The 22,777-nt window shown below is 45.8% G+C and overlaps 1 protein-coding gene across 2 annotated transcripts in view; it reads right to left on the bottom strand.

The window, feature by feature from the left end:
- Window positions 1-22,777, bottom strand: part of klhl29 (kelch-like family member 29) — a 414,899-nt gene that overhangs the window by 344,406 nt on the left and 47,716 nt on the right. For both annotated transcript variants that reach the window (XM_086166945.1, XM_086166946.1), the window contains exon 3: window positions 5,244-5,325. The gene's annotated coding sequence lies outside the window, so the exon portion shown is untranslated. The remainder of the gene's footprint in view (window positions 1-5,243; window positions 5,326-22,777) is intronic.

The raw sequence follows: 22,777 nt of genomic DNA on the forward strand, positions 1-22,777 counted from the left end.
TTTTTTTTGTTGTTGTTTTGTTTTTTTTCTTTTGCGGGGAAAAGAAATCAACACGGCAGGGGGGGGCCGCCGAGAGCGGTAAAATGTCAACTCATGAATTTTGCAGTTGTCTCAATCTCCTTGACATTTTACGTCGCCGTTTAGCGAGCGCGCCGACGCTCGTCTTTTTTAAAAAAAAAAAAAGACGGGAGGGAAAATAATGGGGAAGGGAAGGCGGTCTGAAGGTGAATGACAATTCAGAAATGGACGCCGGCACAGCTGGAGAGGAACATTAAGGCATGATGACACAATTTAAAAAAAAAAAAAAAAGAAAAGGAGGGGGTTGAAAACCAAACTAAATGTCACTGCGCTCGACCTGCGCGCCATTATCTAGGGGACGACCCGCCGCCGTGCACCGTTCACACCGGAGCGGCGTCCACCAAGAAGGCCTGACTGCTCCCCGGGGGAAAGACCTTCAGACTAACGGCAAATAAAACATCCAAGGCCTCGGAGAGTTCTGATACAGTCGCCTTAAATAAAGAAACGGTCGTTTGCGCTTCCTGCTAAAAGGTAGCCCGGAGAAAACCATGGAAAAACAGGGGTTTCGAGTTGTTGACTTGTAAGATTTCGGTGACGGAGATTATTTCTGGGGATCTGGTGCTGCAGACGGAAGCCGGACAGGGAAAGTTTGAGGGTTTAAAAAAAAAACATTCACTCCGTCGCTCAATGAAGTTTAGCCACATCATCACTACGTCATCCATTCACATGTCACGTCATCTATTTTTTTTTTTTTTTATCCTTGCTGGTCTCAGGTCACTCGCTTCCTGCATATTTTTGTTTATTTTATTCTTGTCCTTGCTATTATCACTCTGTTTATGTTGTCATTTAGTTTTGGTTGTCTATATTTTCATTCTGTTGTCCATTTTTACCCTGATGTTGTTGCTGTTGTTGTTCTCTCTGCTGTCTATTTATTAGTGGATATTTTTTCTCTTTTGCTGTCTTTAATTGTTTCTCAACTTACATTTATTGTCATATTTTTTGATACTTATAACTGTTACGCTGCTGTGACAAAAGAATTTCCCAAATCGGGATCAATAAATTTAGCTCATCTTGTGTAGCAGAGTGTGCAGCTAACAATTAGCATCACTGTCCAACGTCCAAGGTACGTTTTTGTTGATTTTTGTCATAAAAACAGTTTTATTTCTTTAATTCGCTTTTATTATAATTTTTTTAAACGTAATATGTCAAGTTTATAATTCTTTTTTTATTCAAAAACGCATAAAAATATTGGTGTTTTTTAATTTTATAGAATTTAATTTTAAATAATTAAATAATAAATATTAAATTATAATGAAATTAATAATAATTAAATTCAATAATAACATTTAAATTCATTTTAACAGGGATATTTAATTTGATTTCTTGGCAAACTGAGGCACGAGCTCGTTCACGGAAGAAATTAAAAACGCAAGTCAAGCTTCGGCTGTGCATCCAGTGCGTCAGGATCTCTTCCTCGACCCGTTCAGGTCAGCTGGGACAGAACTTTTACCGAGTTGAACTTCCTTCCAAGCTATCGACCCGGAGTCAGATGGAAGGGTGTGAAGGTACGGGACGGGTTTCTCGAGGGCGACCAGGGTCAAGTGCAACGGTGCGTACTCTGCTCTGCTGTTGAGGTCTGAGAGATTAGGGGTCGGGGTGGGGGGGGGGGCAGCCCGATGGTCTTGGCAGGGAAGGGTAGCAGAGGAGGAGGCTGGAAAATGGGAAACGGATCTGGACTTGCATTGGGTCTCGACATGGCAAAGTTGCCGTGCAAAGTGGCTAACCAAGCTACCGGGAGGCACTTGGGGTCCAGCGCCTTGTCGAGGACACTTGGACGTGCAGACAGGAGGAGCTGGGAATCAAAAGAAGGAACTCCCTTATTGTCTTCCTACATGGAGCACTACATCAGTGGAGTATGACCACTATGGATGAACATGAGCAAAAGGCAGCTGAGAAGGAGTTAGAGATTCAGTGTCTTGCTAAACAACACTTCGACTGGCTAGGAGGAGGCGGGAATTGAATCAGAAACTGAACCAAAAATGTTCAGTTCCAATGGACAAGTGCTCTGATCCCCTGAGTCACACCACCCCTAAGTAAAGTAGCCGGTTCCGGTTCTAACTGGATGGGTCAACCAATGAGAAGTCGCGGCAGAAGGTGGTGGTGGGAGTCTGAGCACTGCTGTGTACTCACTGCAGCTTAAACAATGATGTGGCTAATTTATGGATTATTTGGGAGGCTAACGAGCCAAAACATTTAGCCTTGTCACATCGGACCAATGAAATGACCGTGAAATTCAGAGGCTGTTCAATTTGGACATCCAAAAAGGACTCTATTGGTTTTAGTCCACAGCAGGAAGACCAAGATAGCGGTCAGCTGAAATAGAACAGAGTTGGCGCGGCTTATATTCAGGTGCAAATTACAGAAGTTTGTTGCCCGAAGTGAGTCGGAGATTATTTGTGGCTTCCCGTCATCTCAAATGCTTCGGTGGCTTTGGGTGGGGTAAGGGCCTGAGCTGTTGGAGAAGCTGAAGACCAGTTCTGTCTTTTTGGGGATAGTGCAAGAACCGCAGCACCCACCAATTATTTGAAGTACTGTTGGGACTGACGGTTGAAGGACTAGTATTGTCAAAAATATAAACCCAGGATAGAACCTTGCAGGGCTCCCATGCTGGTGATGGAAAGTGAGGAGATGGTGCAGCATACTCTGAGGATGGGTGGACCATCGAGGTGCCGGAGTTGTCTTCTCACCAGGTGGTGCCGGATGGTACCGATGGAGGTGAAATACTCATCACCGGGGTTTTGTTTGTTTCGCGCAAAAACGGACGCCAAAAATCATGTCTTAGTCCGGTCCACTAGCGACAGCTCCAACACCAGATTCCCGTCTCCCGGACCTTCTCTGGTGTCACCGCAGCTTGACAGCAAGCGAGGGAAGGCAAAGTCCATTTTTACGTGTTTTCACGCCGTGCTCTCCTTCCCCCAAGCAGTGGCCTCGCGCGTCTTTCCAAGAAACAAGACAGAACTCCGGCTTATTTGTTCACCCGGGGCAATTAGGGACTCGCACACTTCGGGCGTTCGGCTGCTTTCAAAAAAAAGAACACTCGGCGCCGATCTAATGAAGCTGATGAGACGCAGGAGGGGGGTGAGAAACGAAACACAAAACGCGTCTAGGTGTCTCTGGAAGCGTCCGGGAAAAGCATAAAGTCATCGCCTTAATGCTTTGCCTGTTGATGAATTGCCGACAACAGAAGAATAACAAATAAATTATTCAAATCTCTACCTTGGTGAAGACGCGAGGGGGGGCGGCGTGGGAGGAGGTCTCTTTGTTCTACACCCTGGCATTGATTCCCCCCAGTGGCACAGAGTGGGATGCCTGAAGGCTTGACACACACACTATGTAGATAAATGACTCCTGAGCTCTGGAGTTTGATCCAAATGAAGCAATGATGTAGCTCACTGGGCCGGGCCCACATTGAAGTAACGCGAGCTCTGGTAAAAATGTGCTCTCGGTGTGTGTGTGTGTGTGTGTGTGAGGTTGTACATCCTTCCGCAGGCGCGCTAGCCGTGAGACGGGCAGCAAATAGGAAGGAGGAGAGGAAGAAGAAAACAATTTGCCGCCTTTGTGAGGATCCTACACAGCACCGTCTAATGATCAGATCTTTAACGCTTTATTTCCCCACGGCGCCGGTCGGCAATCACGCACAAAGAGAGCTGATGAACTTCCAATCGCGAGATGGGGGGGGAATAGCTTGAGAAAGACGTGTTTCACACGGCGGGGTTAAGAACCGGCGGCCTTTTGCGGCCAAAGTATCCCGGAGAAGCTGCACTGCGGTTCAAAACGTCACGTGATTCCGCCGCTTCCGCCCAGAAGCGGATCAACATCTGATTAAAAATCCCAATTTTTTGGTGTTTTCATTTCGCTTTCGGGGCTTCTCCGAACCATTGGCCGATCACATTCTGTGTGTGTGTGTGTGTGTGTGTGTGTGGGAGAGGCAATTTAGCCAAAAAATAAGCGAGAAATCCGAAGGTCAGTTAAACAGAAAAAAAAAAAAGGGATTATATTATATTAGCAGTCAGATAAAAAATAAAAAAATGAGCGCAATGCTTTCTGCATGGAGACCCTGAATGACAGGGTGAATGGTTGTATTTCTGTATATTCACCTCTGTGATTGGTCCAGGGTGACCCCGCCCCTCGTCCAATCACAGCCTGGGAAAGCGTGCAGGTAATGAAGCGTTTAGCACAATCAGACACTTTTTAAATCAAATCAGCAAATCCCCGCCTGATAATCAGCAGTAAATCAGCAAAAATCAATAAAACCGGGAGTTCAAACAGCAGCGGATCATCGCCCAAAGTTCAGCTCAAGTCCCATTAATCAAAACGATTGATTATTTATGATTTCATATTTATTTATTTCACACAGAAAAGGTCACCGCCGTCTTCTATTTAAGCGTTCTTCCACTTCTTCTGGTCGCTCAACAACCAATCATCTTCCTCCTCTCATCCGTCCAAACCATCACATCTGACGCTCGCCGTCCTTCTGACGGACTCGTTCCTCCTCCTCGCTCCCAAAAACCAACCTCAACGTCTTCATCTGCGGTATCTTCAGCTCTGCATCCTCCTCCACGCCACCCAAATTTACATAATAAGGAAATAAAGTAGCTATTGTTTTCCAAACGCTTTGAGAACCGCGGCTTTTACAACAACATTGATTTTTATTACGGGAGCTTCCTTCCGTCACAGCGACAAATGAAACCGTTTCGGCAAATCGGCAAATTCGTAAATGCGGAAGGCGTAAATTTGCTAATTCTTCAGATCTGCCACGTTGTGGTTTTTGCACACACACACACACACACACACACACACATCATGAAAAAGACACGCAGAAATGCATTTCAAGTTAAAAGCGATCAGCCTGGCCGCGGAAAAAGGAAATAGAGATGCTGCACGCAAGTTCGGATGAAAAAAAAAAAAGCGTTAGCGTTATGTACTGGTCATTTATTTAAAAAAATAAACTTTCCTGTAACATCTTTCTGCGTAAATATCAGTTAAACACGGACACCTGAGGCTTATTTATGTAGAATTTCTGTTTTCTTTGAAATATTAATAGTTGCGGTCTATACAAAGGTGTGCTCTAAAGACAGGAATGGTAGTTTTTGCATGTGGAAAACACTCAACACACACACACACACACACACACACACACACACACACACACACACACACCTCACCTTGTTTCACGCGACCCTCCACGAGCTTCCTACTTCTGTGCGAGAGTTGATAGCAGACGAAGCTCCCGGCAAATCATTTCCCCTGGAAGTTAAAAACAAATAAGACATTTTTAGCGACTCTGGAAGAATCCGGAAGCTGGGCGGCGTCCACAGAGCGCTCGCACATTCATTCGCGGGCGTCGAACGTCGGTTTTAATTGTGCTTCAATAACTGAAGCTGAAAAACATCACCTTATTCCAAAATTAAAATATTTAAATGTATTAATTCATTGATTCATAATCCATCCCAGAAGAACAAACGTCATTTTTCATTCTCGTCCCCTGTGAAGACATTATATTTGTATTGTCCAGGACTACAGATGGAAATTAGCTATGAGCTATAATCTGGTACAAACATCTCTGCACATCCGCTAACCGCTAAAGTTGAATCTAAATTTACAAACACAACGTAAACATTCGATCCCTCCCGTTGAAAGACAGGATTTCGGGAAAGACGCATTGTCGTCTGCAACAACAACAACAACAACAGCAGCTGTTCGAATTAAATAGATTAATTCGATTAATTGCGATTAATCCACTCCCCCATGTTGATCACGCTATCAAGAAAAGCATATTTCCTAAAAAGTCTCCGTGTTCCTCCCCTTCCTGTGAGCTGAGGCTGCTCTCCTGTGCAGGTCATGAGTCCAAGACTCCAGAGTTCTGGGTTTAAACATTCATTCTGCACCTTTTTAATTCCAACCGCTGCGTCTTTGTAGGTGCCATTTTAAGGAATATTCAACGGGTCCGCGTGTTTGGACTGGTGCCGACCCTTTGCACGGTTTCCAGGGTTACGCACCGGGGGGGGCAGGGCTTTTCCCGGCCTTCCTCGACGGCTAATTGGGTCTCCTATTAAACTCCTGCAAGCGGACGGTCGGAGAACCCGGAGAACCCTCGCAGAGAACAGGGAGAACATGCGGCACACACGTATGCAGAGCTATTTATACCTTCTAGATCACGGTAGCAGTAGAAATGTAACCAAAAGCAATGTAAAAGAAATGTAACTACTCTTTGATATTAAATAATCCAAAATGTTACATATGCATTTGCTTATATTTCAAAAAAAAATGATGTATACTAGTTGCTCGGTTCCAAAGCTAGCTTTCAAAAGTTAGCTGCAGTGTTTTTGGACGTGGCTTTCGCGAACATTCTTCTGCCATCGTCGTTTGGCTTTTAATTCTTAGACAATTTGTTGTTTTTCTGGAAGGCGCTAACTTTAGCATACTTAGCTCCGCTACTCTTTGACAACCGACGCTGCCTCATAACACAAAAGACATACCGTTTTTTTTATCCTTAAAGCACAAACATGTGTTTGCCTTCCCATCAGTATCAACTTTTCTCTTCCTGGACATTTAGGGATCATTTATATTTCTTAATTCCACTTGTTTAAAATAGCATTGATGTGGATTCACTGCGATCTAACGGCGGGATGCCGTCACTTGGCGGGTAACATGATTGGCATAAATTGTGGTAAATATAGTTTATGGTCAATGTATGTTTGACTTCTTTATTTCAAGACAATCAGACATTTTAAGGGTGGTCTAGAGGAAGACCAAAGAGAAGATTTATGGACGTAGTGAGAAAGGATATGAAGGTAGTTGTTGGAGGATCCAGACAATAGGGTCAGATGGAGAAGGTTAATATGCTGTGACGACCCTTGAAGGGAAAAGGCCGATGGATAAGAAGAATTTGTCACAGGGGTGCAGGACATGTATGACCGAGACAAAGTAAAGACTGAGATGGTTGTCCAAACCATGGTGAAGATCTGGAATGAATAAATGAATGTTTAAATGAAGTTATTAGCTGTTATTAGGCAATGTAGATTACGGTCAATTCACGCGTCTTTATTTTAAGACAATCAGACCTTTGAGGACATTCTTGCAGACCACAGAAAATGACATGGCGGGCCACATTTGACCTGCGAGCCTTGAGTTTAGATAACGTGCTCTCGATAATGAGATTCCTTCCATTGCAAACATCCACAACATAGTAAATCCACTAAATTATTTAGGAATAATAATGCGGGCTGTTTATTTATTACTGCAATCCCTCTTAGCAAGAAGGTCCCACCATGTTCTCCTGGTGTCTGCGTGGGGTTCCTCCCACCGTCCAAAAACATGAAGAACTTCATGACAGAAAGAGTGTGTGCTTGTTTGTCTAATTTTTTAGAAGGAATGGATAAATGGATGAATCAGCCCCAGGACCAGACTGACTGGAGAGAGGCTGATGCTGAATCCAGTGAACGGGGGGGGAAAAGGTGTGTGTGTGTGTGTGTGTGTGTGTGGGAGATGCAAGAAGAAGGAGCGGCTGCAGGAAACAAGGGTCTGGAGGCAGCGTTCGATGAAACAGAGCCCGGCGAGGGGATTTGTAACTTTGATGGAAACTAAAAGCCGGGTTGAGGGAGGGAGTGGGGAAAAAGGATTGCTCATTTAAAGCAAACTTCTTCAGTCTCCACAAGTTGATTTTTCAATTTCAGAATGAATGGTAAGCAAACAGCTCCACAGAGGAGGCTGTATTTCGTGCGGCGGCACAGCGGAAGGTGCATGGCGGGCAGGACGTGCAACAGCGGCAGCAGCCAGGTAAATCTCCGGGCTGGAAGTAAGTGGCTGTTTTCTTCTCCCACGCAATTTTTTTTATTTTTTCTGGCGCTCCTCATCCTGCAGGGTGACAGTAAAGAACATTTCCAGCGTCAGACTTCGGCGTCCGCAGCCGCCGTCATGAAGCGCGCGGAGTCGTCGTCTTTGCGACAAGGTGGACGCGATGACACGTCCCTGAGCGAGAAGCGGAATGGTACGCCGGCGTTTCGGAGAGTAAAAAAAAGTCGGGTTAAAACGGGCGCGCTGCGGCGAACCCCGAAAAGTGTCGGGGTGCCCTGCTGCTTTTTTGGACGAGCTCTTAAATGACCCAAACACAACGGTGGCGACAGCTCCACTGGTAAGGACTCCTATTTATTCCTATTGGCTATCAGACTTTTTAATTCCTCTTCCCTCAGCTGCAGGGAATCTTCAAATCTTTGTACTTAAGACCTTAAAACACTTGATAGCGTTACACTTGACAATTTATATCTTATTGTATTTCTTATTCTCCCTCCTTCCTACTATTATATATTGTTATGTTTTTGCTTGAAACTCTGGCACAACAATTTCCTTCGGGATAAATAAAGTTGTTCTTATCTTATCTTATTTCAGAGTCGGTTAATTCAACCATGGTGGAGTGTGTGACATGGGAACGACAGGGTGAACGGTTGCGTTGAACGGTCTTGTGTTTCTAGAAGACGTGTGACTGACAAGTGGTTCGTAAGGGTATCAAACGTACGGCCCGGGGGCCAAAACCGGACCGCCTGAGGGGGTCCCATGCGGCCCGCAAGACGATATAGAGGAGGCGGCGTGGCGCTGGGTGGGGCGATCGTCCTTGAAACCGAGCATTCCTGGTTCCCGCCTCCTCCTAGCGTTGTTGAGCTAGCCGGCTAACTGCTCCGAGACGGCATGCCGACTGCTCACGGGTCATCCATGATGAATGCAGAGAACGAATTTCCCGCGAGGGATTGGTAACGTTTAATAAATAAATACCAGAAATAATATAAATATCCATCCATCTTCACCCAGAGTGGGGTCGCAGGGGCAGCAGCCGGAGCAGCGAGGCCTAGACCTCCCCCACCCCCGCCACATGGTCCGGTTCCTCAAGGGGACCCCGAGTTGTTCCCAGGCCGACCTGGAGACTCAGTCTCTCCAGCGTGTCCTGGGTCTTGACCGTGGTCTCCTCCCAGAAGGACACGCCCAGGATACCTCCCCATCCAGGAGGCATCCTGACCAGATGCCCGAGCCGCCTCATCTGCTCTACTCCCAACTTCTCGCCCCATCTCTAAGGAAAAGTCCGGCCACCTTGCGAGGGGAACTCATCTCGGGCGCTTGTAGCCGCGACCCGGTTCTTCAGGTCGCTACCCACAGGAACATAGACTCTTCAGACCACTCGTGAACAAGAACCCCAGATACTTGAACACCTCCGCTAGGGGCGGGACCTCTTCCCCGACTCCATGGTGGTCGGGCCGTGGTCTCGGATTTGGAGGCGCCGATCCTCATCCCCGGCCTCTTCAGAACCGTTCCAGCGAGAGCTGGAGATCACGTCCCGATCACGCCGACAGAACCACAGCATCTGCAAAAAGCGGAGACTCGATCCTTCGGCAACCGAACCGGATCCCAACGTCCGACACCGATCGCGCATGGACCGACGGGGTTCGGTAACCTACACTCCCAGAGCACCCTCCATGATATAATAATAATAGAAATATAAATAATACAATAATAAATTTAGATTCCTCCTGCTCAATGTGAAAAAAATTTGATTTTTTGATTTTTCGACCTCCATCCAGGGTGAACCCCGCTCATAAGCGGGAAAGCTAATGAATTATAAAAATGTCTGGGGTTTTAATTTGACGGGAGACAAACAGGGAAAGACATCTTTTGAGTGTTTGAGGCCGGCCGTCACACCGAGCCTCACGCATTAATATATGAGATTTGGGGGGGGAATATATGAAAAAACACGATATAAAGCGGGAGCTTCATGCCGGCAGCTGCTCGCTCATTTCCTGGGTGATAAAATCACACGGCCCGGACGCAGACGCTCGTCGGCAGAGCGGGAATGTCTTGCGCTTGTGGTCCTCGTGAATGCATTATCCCGACTCCCCGAATGTCATGAATGCCATTTCCAGCTGTTGAATGTCACGCCGGCGGTTGCGGCGGCTGCAAACGGCCGCGAAGCTTCGCCATTTTCGCCGCTGTTAGCATCTCGCACCTCAGCCCAGCCCCAATCAAATCACCTCCACCGTATAAATATCAATAAGGTAAAATGACAAACGTAGCGTGGAGCTCGGCCGGTCAAAACTGGATTAACGCACTTAAAATGTCAACATGTGTGTGAACGATGATGATGAATATTCATGGCTTTTTATATATTTAAGCAGCTTTTTCTAGAAGAGACAAACAAGTTTGTCAAACTGGAAAAATAAAAACACGATCCACGCGTTTGCCGAGCAATTATCTGGTCAGATTCCAGCCCAGGTGAGTCCCCACCCCTAACACACCTTACGACACACACCTAATGACACACACCTAACGACACACACATTAGCATTAGCACATTAGCATAGCGAACCGTCTGGGCCCGATGCCCAACGGCCAACCCTGAGCAGACTGTCCCTCGGAGATCCAAGAAACCTCTTGGATGAAGAAGAGGGACGTCTTGGAGGAGAGAAACTACATCCAGTTGCCACGACAACGATTGACAACCATTTGCAATTTGGCAAATATCGAAATCCGATCTGGATCTAGCAGTAACCAGAGAGCGGCGGAATGCCGCGCAGCAGCAGCGCGGTTGTTAGCGTTGAGATGTTTCGGAAGAATTCTGGTTGGTTACGAACTCGTTGCTTGGTTACCAATGGCAACAGCGGCTGAGTGAGTCATTTATTCATTCATTCATTACGAATACGTCGCTTGGTTACCAATGGCAACAGCAGTTGAGTGAGTTATTCATTCATTTGTTCGTTCCGCTTTGTACCGTTTAGCTTGCGCGTAGAGGCATACAAGTATGGGGACAAGGGGAGAACATGGAGACTCCACGCAAAAAGGCCTTCCAGTCAGAAACCAACCTTCTTGTTGCAGAAAAGAAATATCAATCCAGTTGCAAGAGACGGATCAGAACATTCGCCGTTTGTTTATCGATTTGCTTTTCATCGGTTTCTAATGACGAAGGCATCGGCCTCTGGGGAAGTCCGTCATGTCCCTTTTTTCTTTTATCCCGTTGCAGAAAAACACGTTATTCAGGAGGAGCCGAGCGGTTTCTAATGGGTCACCTCTCGGGCTGGAAGGAACCTCGCCGGCCCTCGAACGCAACGCCCGTGACAAAAAAGAAAAGCAGGGCGAAGAAGGATGGCGACGGAGGAGAGCTGGATTAAAAATGAAGCACTTCTCTGGATCACACCGGCCCAGCTCGGCGTTGGCGGCGCCGCCGCCGCCGTCGCGGGGGAAACGAGATATTTCCCGCCTTCTCAGATACCGACGTCTGCCGGCGAGGTCGTCCTCCTCCGGCCATCAACCACCCTTTCACATTTCTTGAATCACGGAGGAGAAAACAGTAAACGGAGAAACCGCAAAAGGAGGGAGGGCTAATCACGCAACCTTCACTGAAGTACGAGTTAATTATGAAATTTCTCAACCTGATTAAAGAGGGAGTAGGCTGGAGGTTAGAATCGTTTTTTTTTTTTTTTCTTTTTTTTTTGGGAGGATTTTTGGGCTTTTTTTTTTTGGGGGGAAAAAAATAAAAAAAACTGAAGGTTATTTTTAATTAAAATGTTCCCAAGATCCGTCTCCGGTGGTTTCGGCTCCCTACGGTCGTCACAGCCCGACGAACGTGTGACATCACAAACTGCACTTTTTATACAACATATGGATGCTGTATGTCTCTATAAGATGTGTGTGAAGGAGTGAATGAGAGTAAATATTGCATTTTTTAATGGGATGAAAGAGTGAATTGTTGTTTGTGCAAATGAACAAGTGGATAGTTGTATTTCTATCCAAAGTGTTTATCATCAGAAGTAAAGTGTGGAAACGTGTTTGTCATACTTCGCTTTCCGCGGTGCATTTGGATTTGTATTGACAATAAATAGATGGTGTCAACATTATTCTAAATATGAAAGGTGTTGGCAGTAAAGTGCGGTTTGAAAGGCAGTAGTTACATCCGCAGCGCCGCATGTTAAGTGCAGAAAAAGAAGTCTGATGGAAGTCGGGTAGAACGAGTTCTTTCGTCGCGTCCTTACATATTTCACACTCCTGTATGAAGTGTGTGTGAATGAGTGAATGGTTGTATAACTCTGTATTTATATATAAGTGAATGGTTGTTTGTCTATAAATGAGTGAATGAAAGGGTGAATTATTGTTTGTCTGAAATTAAAATTGAAGTAAATAGATGTATGTGATGTGTGTGAGTGAATGTGTGATTCTATAGGAGTGAATGAGGGGCCAGATTTGTCTAGATTTCTCTAGAAGGTGAAGGGGTCTTGGTCTCCAAATAATATGTAAAAAAGAATAATTGCATTTTTATATGGGACATGGATGAAAGAGTGAGTTATTGTTTGTCTGAAATAAAAATGAAGAAGCGAACGGTTTATGTGACGTGAATGTTTGTATGATTCCGTATCATCAGCGGATGAATGGCTGTATTTCTTTAAACAAGACTGTCTCCGAAAATTAGAATATTGTGATAAAGTTCTTTATTTTATGTAATGCAATGAAAAAACAAAAAAATACTTTTTCATGATATTCTAATATTTTCAGGTAGGATTTTTGAGTTTTCTGAAGACATAAGCCATAATCAGCGATATTAAAATAATAAAACGCTTCCAATATTTCAATTTTAATGAATCCAGAATGTATGACATTTTTGTTTTTGTCATTCCATTACAGAAGATAAAGAACTTTATCACAATATTCTAATTTTCTGAGACAGTTTTGTATTTCATGTGAATGAGAGGGTGAATGGTCGATTATTTTTTACGAGAGAATGAATTGTAATTTGTCTGACATGCTAAATGAAGAAGTGAATAGTGAAGTGTGTGTGTGTGTGCATGAGTGAATGGTTGTATGATTCTATATAATAACTGAATGAATGGTTGCATTAATGTCTACATATGGATGAAAGAGTGAATTCCGTTGTGAACGAGAAGGCGAATGTTGTCCGTCTTTCTATGTTTCTGCGTGGATTGACTGGCGTCCGGTCCGTGTAAAGCCCCGCCTCTTTCCTCAACGGCCTCCGTGATTGGCCGCGGCCTCCCCTCAGGAACCGCCTTAGAAACCAATGTCATTTTCAGTGGAGCATCTAAAAGCTCCCACGCAGCATTAAATAATCAAATCAGCTGTTTTTATTAGTTTCAACGTCTCCCTGAACCTCTGGTTCCCCCTCGGGTCCTCCGGGTCGGTTCGTGCGACCCGCCGTCCACAGCCGGAGCCGGAAGGGATCCGAAAATTGCCGGCGTCGGAGAAAAGTAACCGGAAACGCAGGATATGGCGAGTAGACGGCAGCTCGTACGGGACATCAGGACCGTCCATCTTCCCGGAAACGTCGGAGCAAATCAAAAAGGAGAAGCGGCGGAGAAGCGTTCCCGGGCGAAGGCAGATTATAACCCGATACGACACATTCTAATGTGACGGCGCGGCGTTAAAAGACGCCTCTGACCTTCTGGGGGTGAAAGGCGGCGGAGGGGAGGAGGCCAGAGGTTCATCGATTTATATCGGTTTATCCGGATCTCCTTCCGACGGCCCACGCGCACCAAACTCTCACCTGCCGGGATTAAGTCCGTAAAGCCCGACTTACGGGAAGACACGGCGAGCGGGATGTAAACAAAGACCGCCACGAGCGAGGTGTCGGGTAATCCACCTCACGCCTCCGTGCGGCCCGGATTACGAGCGCATCTATAGGTCCGGTTATTTTTTGAAAATGTACCCGTTGCTGGACGAGCCGGGCGATCGTATGGAGACGTGCAGCAATTCACCCACTCATCACACAGCGTATGATGGGATGTAGCAGCAGCGTCACATTAGCGACAAGCTAAAAGCTGTCAAAATAAAAATCTGAACGTATAAAAAGTATGAGAGAACTATCTAAAGATGTCTATACGTATTTACCCGTATATACAGCTGGAATTAAAGCAATTATTCATCCTTTCACAGAGAAAAACAACATTCATCCTCTCATTCAGGCCTCATATAAGATAAGATAAGATAAAATAAGATAAGAACAACTTTATTTATCCCGAAGGAAATTGTTGATAAGAACAACTATATTGACATAAAATAAATAATTTGCCCTTTCATGCACATCCCAACTGTGGGAATCCCTCTTTTTGTGAGCCAGAAATGCTAACCTTGTAAATATGGACTGTCTTAGAAAATTAAAATATTGTGATGAAGTTCTTTATTTTCTGTAATGCAATTGCAATTGAAAAAAAAAAAACGTTTTCATGATATTCTTATATTTTGAGATAGGACTTTTGTATTTTCTTGAGATGTAAGCCATAATCAGCAATGTTACAATAATAAAAGGCTTGCAATATTTCAGTTGTAATGAATTCAGAATGTTTGACATTTTTGTTTTTGTAATTGCATTACAGAAGATAAAGAGCTTTATCCAAATATTCTAATTTTCTAAGACAGTCCTGTATATCTTGGTTTATATATAAGGTACATACATTTACGTCTGAACCCCTCCGCCTCATGCATCGGATGTCAAATTCCACTTTTAAATTAAAAACTTGGAAGGCCACGGACAAACCACCGCCCAATCTGACCTTTCATTATTTTCTATAATTCAATCAATGAAAAAAAAAAAAAAACCCTTTCTATTCAGTTTTTATTTTTTTCACCACAACCATGGCCTTTTATAATGTTATTTCCGGCAAATCTATGTGAATACTTTCACCGAGGAACGGATTCATTAAAGAATCAGGAAAAACAGCATGAAAATTTACACGTGGAAAACGTCCATGTCTGGATGGACTTCTGCAGCGGTTTGCATTTCCGCCTCAAAGCGAGAAGCTCCCTGGTTGGACTCCCTGGTTGACGGGGTTCTCCAAGTGTGGAGCCTCCATGTTCTCCAGGAGTCCGCGTGGGTTCCTGAGGGTTCTCCAGGTTCCTCCCACAGTCCAAACACATGCAGGAGGTTCACTGGACACCCGAAATTGCCCCGATGTGTGAATGAGTGAGCGAACGGTTGGAGATGGTCCAGAACCTCAGCTCACAGCTGGGAGGAGCTCCAGCAGGATAAGCGGGATGGACAATAAATGAATGAATGAATGAAATGGAGGAATCATTCTAAAACACACAAGTAGATACTCCATAGTAAGCAAACCTGGGCTTCTGAATTTAATTCATTCTTTGATTCGCCAACTGAATCGTTTCCCATTGAGATCAATGTGAACCCCATTGATCCGTTCTTTCGCCCCAAAATGAAAAAAAAGAAAGAAATTAAAGATAATCTTAATTTTGGTCTATTCCTTTCCTTCTTGTTGTTCACGTCCATTTATTTGTGGATGCAAATGTCTCTCTATTTATAATAATACTGATATTTACTGATACTATAATTGTGACGCTGCTGAATTTCCCCTAAGGGGATCAAAATATTAATTATCTTAATTATTGGTGTGTTTTTGGTGTTCTATATTCCCTTACCGACACTTGTACGCGCCGTTTCCCCTCACTAAATCAGCAAAAGCATATGAGACCCGCACTAACGCTAACGCTAATGCTAATGCTAATGTCACTGCTAACGCAATCTCCAGTGAGTCATCTTTCATTCATCCAAACCAACAATCGCTTTCCTTCATTAGCGTTGTAGCCCGTTTAGCCACATTAGCCGCCTTTAGCGCATCTTTCTTCTTCAGGATCGTACATATGGTTGACCTAACCGTGTCGTAGCGCTAGGCGAGATCTGTAACACCAGCACCGCTCTGGCGTTTAGCGGTTATTTCCTTCTTCAGATCGCCCGTCACCGAACATCTTAACACCACGAGCACATTTAACCTTTCCGGAGCCGTAATGAGGCTAACTTACAGATAACAAGCACTGTTATGACAGGAGAGCAAAAGAACGAACCATGTAAACAACGCGGAACAGCACGCACGGCCGTCGCTACGCTACAACGCCACATCAAGGATGTGTTTGCGCGTCCGTGCACCGAGGCGTGTTCGCGGGTCGATTCGAAATCGACCCAAAACTGTGTTCTTGAGCCGCTCTGTTCGTACAGCCGAGGTTCCGCGGCGTATTTGTTGCCGTTCGTCCGCTGCGGTTCAATACGAGCCAGCGAAACCGGGTCTGAGTCGCGAACACACACACACACACACACACACACACACCGGCGCCCTTTCCTCGACGGCGCTCGCTCGCCGTCTTTGTCCCGATGAAGAGTAACACTCCGGCGCATCGAGCTGCCGATGCGCCGCCGCAACGTGACGCCTTTCTTGTCGACACGTGCCATTTTTTTTCCAGTCAATACCAAAGCTTGACATTTTATATTGATTGGATTGTTTCCATTGCGCCGATACATAATTCATCAGCATATGTGTGTGCGTGTGTGTGCGCGGCAGCATGTGTATACACATTTGCGAGCATGTGTGTGTATAAAGGAAGGGTAAGCAATCAGTCAAAGTCAACAGCTCTGCTTGCCGAATTACCCGAAGTGCTGTAGTAAAACAAAGTCCTGTGAAAATGCAGCGCCGCCAAGATCCAGGGGTTTGGAGAAACGGCGGCGGCGGCGGCGGCGGTCGGCGCGACTCCTTTCCGGCTGCGGGACGGGTTCATGAAAGAATTAAAAGCCTGATGAGATTAAAAAGGACGAGGGGAGAGGAGAAGGAGATCGGCACCTTGCCCGGAGCGCGCTGCCCTCCTCAATCTTTTCGGTGAAAATTGGGTTTTTCGGGGGCGGAGGGCTGGGGTGGGGTTGCAGGGGGGGGAGTTTGAAAAGAGCGTCCACCCCCACCGTCGCCGCCGCCGCCGCCGCCGCCGCCGCCTCTCCGCTACCCCTAAAGGCACTCCGCCGCCTCCTCCACAGATCAGGGATCAGCACAGCTTTTATTTCTTTTTTTCCCTTCCTTCTCAATCCAAGGCTTCAGCAGATACGCGAACAGAGACGTCGTGGATCAGCGGTCAGGAGGGGTCGGGGGTTGGGCTTCTGTCATATCACAAGGGCGCCGCGCCGCTCCGGTGAACAAACCCGGACACGTCGAGCCGCTGACCGGCGTCTCAAATACTCCCCAGCAATGAATCACAGACATTGGTTAATCTTATCAGGGACCACCCGGACACAGCAGTAATAAACTGGAAATTGTCTAGTGAATCTCATATCAAATCACCGCCGTGAGGGAAGTAAAGCAACGCGGGCCGCTCTGAGCGCGAGCGGACCCGGCCTATTCTCGTCAAGCGAAGGTGTAATGCGATGGTGGTAATTAAGTACGTGATAAACAAACATAATTTCGGCGGATTCACCGAGGGGTGATAGAAAAGGGAAAGTGTTCCTGACTCTCTGCTCGCACGTGTCCTTCCCCTCGACTAAAATTATGCGCAAATATGCGAAGGACGCCGTGTTTACCCTTTAAACGCCAATAATCGGACAAAGAAAATGAAATAATCGCTACCGTTTTCTTATTTGACGGATCTTCACCTGGGTCCAGAGGGGTTGTTTCGCCGGTCGCGGGTGGAAAATGGCGTTAGCGACGGGCGGCGGAAGAAGCCATTCTTTGATTCGCCAACTGAACTGTTTCCCATTGAGATCAATGTGAACCCCAGTGATCTGTTCTTTAGCCCCAAAATGAAAAAAAAGAAAGAAATTAATGATAATCTTAATTTTGGTCTATTCCTATCCTTCTTGTTGTTCACTCTGCTGTCCATTTATTTGTGGATGTCTTTTGCAAATGTCTCTCTATTTATAATAATACTCATATTTATTGACGCTATAATTGTGACGCTGCTGAACTTCCCCTAAGGGGATCAAAATATTAATTATCTTAATTATTGGTGTGTTTTTGATGATCTATATTTCCTTACCGACACTTGTACGCGCCGTTTCCCCTCACTAAATCAGCAAAAGCATATGAGACCCGCACTAACGCTAACGCTAACGCTAATGCTAATGTCAACGCTAATGCAATCTCCAGTGAGTCATCTTTCATTCATCCAAACCAACAATCGCTTTCCTTCATTAGCGTTGTAGCCCGTTAGCCGTCGCAAAAACAAAGACCGACCCCGTCAAGTACCTGGCGATTCAATCCGACACGCATCCGTCGGCGACTGGAGCGACTTATCGCCCGATTCGCTCATTACCGAAGTTTCCCCGCGTCGGAAAGTGACACCGAAATTAGGGCCGACCGCCATTCCGTGAGCGTCTGTTAAAATATTTAACGGATAGAGTCAATACAATCAAACGGGCTCAAGGTGAAGCTTCAGAAAAACATATTTACAAATAGCGGAGGAAATATCCCTCGCTGATGGAAGCACCGAAATGAGGAGTTTTGCAGACACCTGACGGACATGAATGATTTATTTTCCCTCTTTTTGGGGCCAATTGACGTTTTGGTAGAGAAAATGAAGTCTTCGACCTCCTGATGTTGTTTTCCGTCTCCGTCCTTCTCGCTCGCTTTCAACCCCCAAACAGGTCGAGACAGAACGCCGCCCCGATCGAGCGAACCAGCTAACCAGATTTTTAGCGATTGATCAAATCTATTGATGATTCTAACGACGAATTTAGCGGCTTCCATTACATTAGCGGCGTAAGCTAACTTCAGCTAATGTGATCACGTCGTGTAAGAGAAACAACCATCCGGGCGGAACGATGCCAAAATAGTCAACCTGCGTTTAATAACTACTAGAGGAGGATAATTTGCCTCGGGTTATTTCAGCAATCAAATTGCTGGAATTATTCAAGGGTTTCTTTTCAGCTCCAGTCGTGAGTTAATATAAGAATGTGATATGCTGATAAGGTAAATAGATTTTATAGCCAAAGAAAAGGTCAACAGTCAAAGCGCTCCTCAAGGTAAAATCATGAATTTCTAACGAAGCTACTGAAAGCTCATTGACGCTAAAGATTCCGTTCATTTCCTGCGTAAACCCGCACGCTCTCCGACGAAGTCACGGCGTGAGGCGTTCGGCTCGAGTCCGAGCAGGAAAAGGAGCAGAGAAGACGACGATAACGTACCGTCGGGAGGAGGATTCTGACAACTGGACTCTGCGCTGCCCTCTAGTGGACTCATTGCTTGACAAACATGGCAACGAACAAGAACGCCCGTGTTTGAAAAGGACTTGTTTCCGCGATCGTGAATGAGCCTCATTCCGAAGAAAAAGACTCTTCAGGCCAACGAGAGGCCGACCGCGCCGACTTCATGATACCAACACAATGCAATATCACAGCTGCAAGATATTAAATATTGATCTCCCGACCGAATTATTCATGAGTAATAATGTTCTTATGTCAGTCCAAATGATCGCCAAAAGTAGAGGTTTGCGTGAAAAGAAATAAAAAAGACAGGGGAAAATGTGAGGTGGCACCTCCAGGTAGCAACATTTTTAAGAGAATTGCTATTAAGACTGGTTAGAGGTGGACACTGATCTACGCTGAAACGTCCCTCTTGGTTGAGGAGGACGGCCAGAGTCTTCAAGATCAAGACCTTTGCAAATGTAAGAATGCTGATCTGCTAAAAGTCAAGTCCCGAATAACGACGTCTCGATGGCCTTGAAGAAGACGTGCGACTCGTAAATGCCGAAAGAATCGGATGATGAAGGTTCAGTTGTGTCTTTGGTGTTACGAAAGTACCGGAGTACTTCCAAGGAGAGCTACTGTTCTTCTTCTTCTTCCTCTTCTCCTTTGGGCTTTTCCCTTCAGGGGTCGCCACAGCCAATCAAAACCTATTCTCTGGATCCTCTCACACCAACCAACCTTCATATCCTCTCTCCCTACGTCCATAAATCTTCTCTTTGGTCTTCCTCAAGACCTCCAATTCCAGCGTCCGTCTACCAATATATTCTCTGTCCATGACCCAACCATCTCAGCCCGGCTTCTCTGACCTTCTCTCCAAAACATCTAACATGTGCTGTTCCTCTGATAGACTCATTCCTGATCCTCTCCATCCTGGTCACTCCCAAAGAGAACCTCAACATCTTCATCTCTGCAACCTCTAGTTCTGCCTGCTGTCTTTTGGTCATTGGAACAGTTTCTAGTCCAAACATCATCGCTGGTCTCACCACTGTCTTGTCCACCTTTCCTTTCATTCTGGCTGATGTTCTTCTATCTCTTCGTACCCCTGACACTTTTCTCCACCCATTCCAACCTGCTTGGACCGTCTCTTCACCTCTTCTCCACGCTCTCCTACGCTCTGGACTGTTGACCCTAAGTACCTGAAATCCTACAACTTCTTGATCTCCACTCCCTGTAGCCTCACCGTTCCACCCGAGTTCCTCTCATTCACACACATATAATCTGTCTAAATGCAACTCACCTTCATTCCCCGCCTTTCCAGCGCAAACCTCCACCTCTCCAGTTTTTCCCAAACCTGTTCCCTGAACTCACTACAGATCCCAAAGCCCAAGGGGAGCTGCTATTCAATGAAACCAAATGGAAGATACACAATGTGACCCTTCATATTGTCTCGATGGCAAAACTACCAACTTAATTACGCAGCACGAGAGGAAGAGCGACAAAAATGTCACCAGGTGTCGGATGTCCTGAGCAAAGCCATTTCCGTGTCCGATAACATCTCAACCTTCGGCCGACCCTTGTTTTGCGCGTTATTGCGAGGGGTTCGGGAGGTTCTGCCACGTGGCGGCAGGAAACCAACATGGAAATTAATTCCCCCGGGATGATAAAGACCTCGCGCAAACGTTACGAAGCGAGGCGGCGGATCTCAGGGGGTCGAGCGAAGATCGATCCCGAAGCATACCGGCAGAATAAACCCTACAACAACAAAAAACAGCAAAGGAACCCTATCTTGGGAAGCGATGGAGTGGATTGGCGACGTCAGATGTGATAACCGGCGGTTTAGCCGCGGGCGCGCGCGCGCTAACTCGCGGGTTCAAATGCTCAAATGAAGTCATTTGAGAAGCGATAGAGGGATCATCCGAACACAAGCTTGTCATCGTCTCGCTGCGTATATATTGCTATTTATCGCTCACGGTGGAGAAAGACAGCACTCAACCGGCTCATCGTGGAAATCTGTTTACGGCGGCGAAGCCTGGGGGTTCCAGGGAGGCGGGTTTGGGGGGTCTGACTCACAAATTCAGTGTCACTGTCTTCAGTTCCCATTGTTTTGGCATCTGAATCCGAGCGGCGAGCGCGAGGCAAACAACGGAGGCGGCGAGCCGCAGATGGCGCTCCGGCCGGAAAGCGGGGCGGCGAGAGGCGCCGCCACCAGACGCGCCGCGGCCAATCAACACAGGAGCGCAGCCGAGCGCCCGGCGACCGAGAAGACAGTGATAAAACAATGTGTTGGAAGCACCTGCGCAATTTCCTGGTTTTCTGCCGTCTGCGGTCTTCTGGGTGCGACACGATCACGTTAAGCCAACTTTCATTACCGTCCCGTCGCTCCTGCAGAGCCAGGGTTTGCTCGCCGCCGAAGCTCGGAACTTCAGAGTCGAACAGAGTTGCAAAAACAAGGCCGCTCCGCAACATTTGACTGCCTGAAGACCAAATAAAAAGCCGAGTTTTCGCCCAAATCACAATCTGGAGCGGTCCGGGCCGCTCCGTTGACCTCAGAATGCTCTACAAGGGAATAATCTCACACCCTCTAAATTTAAGCTCACACTATGACTCCGGCTGGAATCTTTAATTGAATCTTTTTCCTTTTTTTTTCCTCTCTTCGGGCTTGTAATGTGTGACCGGAGGGGGTTACACTTGACAAGATCATTTTTGGACCAAGACACCCACCAGGCAGCCGGCCGGCCGGCGAGCCGTCCGGAAACTGCTTTAAATTTTAATTCGATAAATGTATGCGGGAGTCTGGGTTTTTATACCATGAAAAAAAAAAAAAAAAAAAATTAAATAAGTGAAACCAGAAGATCCTTGGTTTGATTCCAGCGGGAGTCTTCGAAAGGAGCCGTGCACGAGCGGTGGAAAATAAATCTAAATAATATAAATAATGCGTTGGCGCAGTAGTTTGTGATTCTGCCTCATGGAAAGAAAGTCCCTGGTTCTTTCCTGGAGACCCTGAATCGTCCAAACCAACTTCTCGTCCAATCACAGCCTCAAAAGGCTCCCAAAAGAGGTCCAGATAATGAAGGAATGAATGAATATCACAATATTCGATTTAATTTACGTACTATAAGCCGCTACTTTTTTCCCCACGCTTTGAACGCTAAAGCTTAGACAACGATGCGGCTAATTTATGGATTTTTTTTTTTTTTTTGGGCTAACAAGCTTCACGCCGCCAAAACATTTCGCTTCGTCACATCGGACCGATGAAATGACCTTGAAATTCCGAGTCCGTTCAATTCCGACTTTCATGGTTTTATTGCGCAGGAGGAAGACCAAGATAGCGATCGGCTGGAGGACAAAGCGGGGAAAGGAAATGGAAGGATGGATGAACTTTTTATTGTGTTGTTTATTATTAATCTTTTTCATCAGCCGTGTTAAAGGCAGTGTTCGGAAAAAAAACATCTCCAGTGTTTGTGGATGTTGCCAGTATTTGATAAATTAAAAGGTCAAAAAATGTTTCTGTGTATATATCTCTTGTTACAATGTATGTACACATAGATTTGTTCAGTTATTTTTATTTTCAGGTGCGCTAAATAATCCGGAAATTACAGTATCACAATACCTGATTAGATATAGTAACTTAAATGTCAGATAAAATGCAAATAAATGAACAGTTTTCCAGCACTACTCAATTTTTACTAATATTTTGTATATTTCCTCGCTTCCCTCCAGGCCGTACCCCGGTCATTTTAATGAAACGATTTTAAAACAATTCCT

The sequence above is a fragment of the Fistularia commersonii genome, chromosome 20 (genome assembly GCF_037954325.1).
Source record: "Fistularia commersonii isolate RoL2024-O1a breed Wild chromosome 20, RoL_Fcom_v1.0, whole genome shotgun sequence".
Classification (NCBI taxonomy): domain Eukaryota; kingdom Metazoa; phylum Chordata; class Actinopteri; order Syngnathiformes; family Fistulariidae; genus Fistularia; species Fistularia commersonii.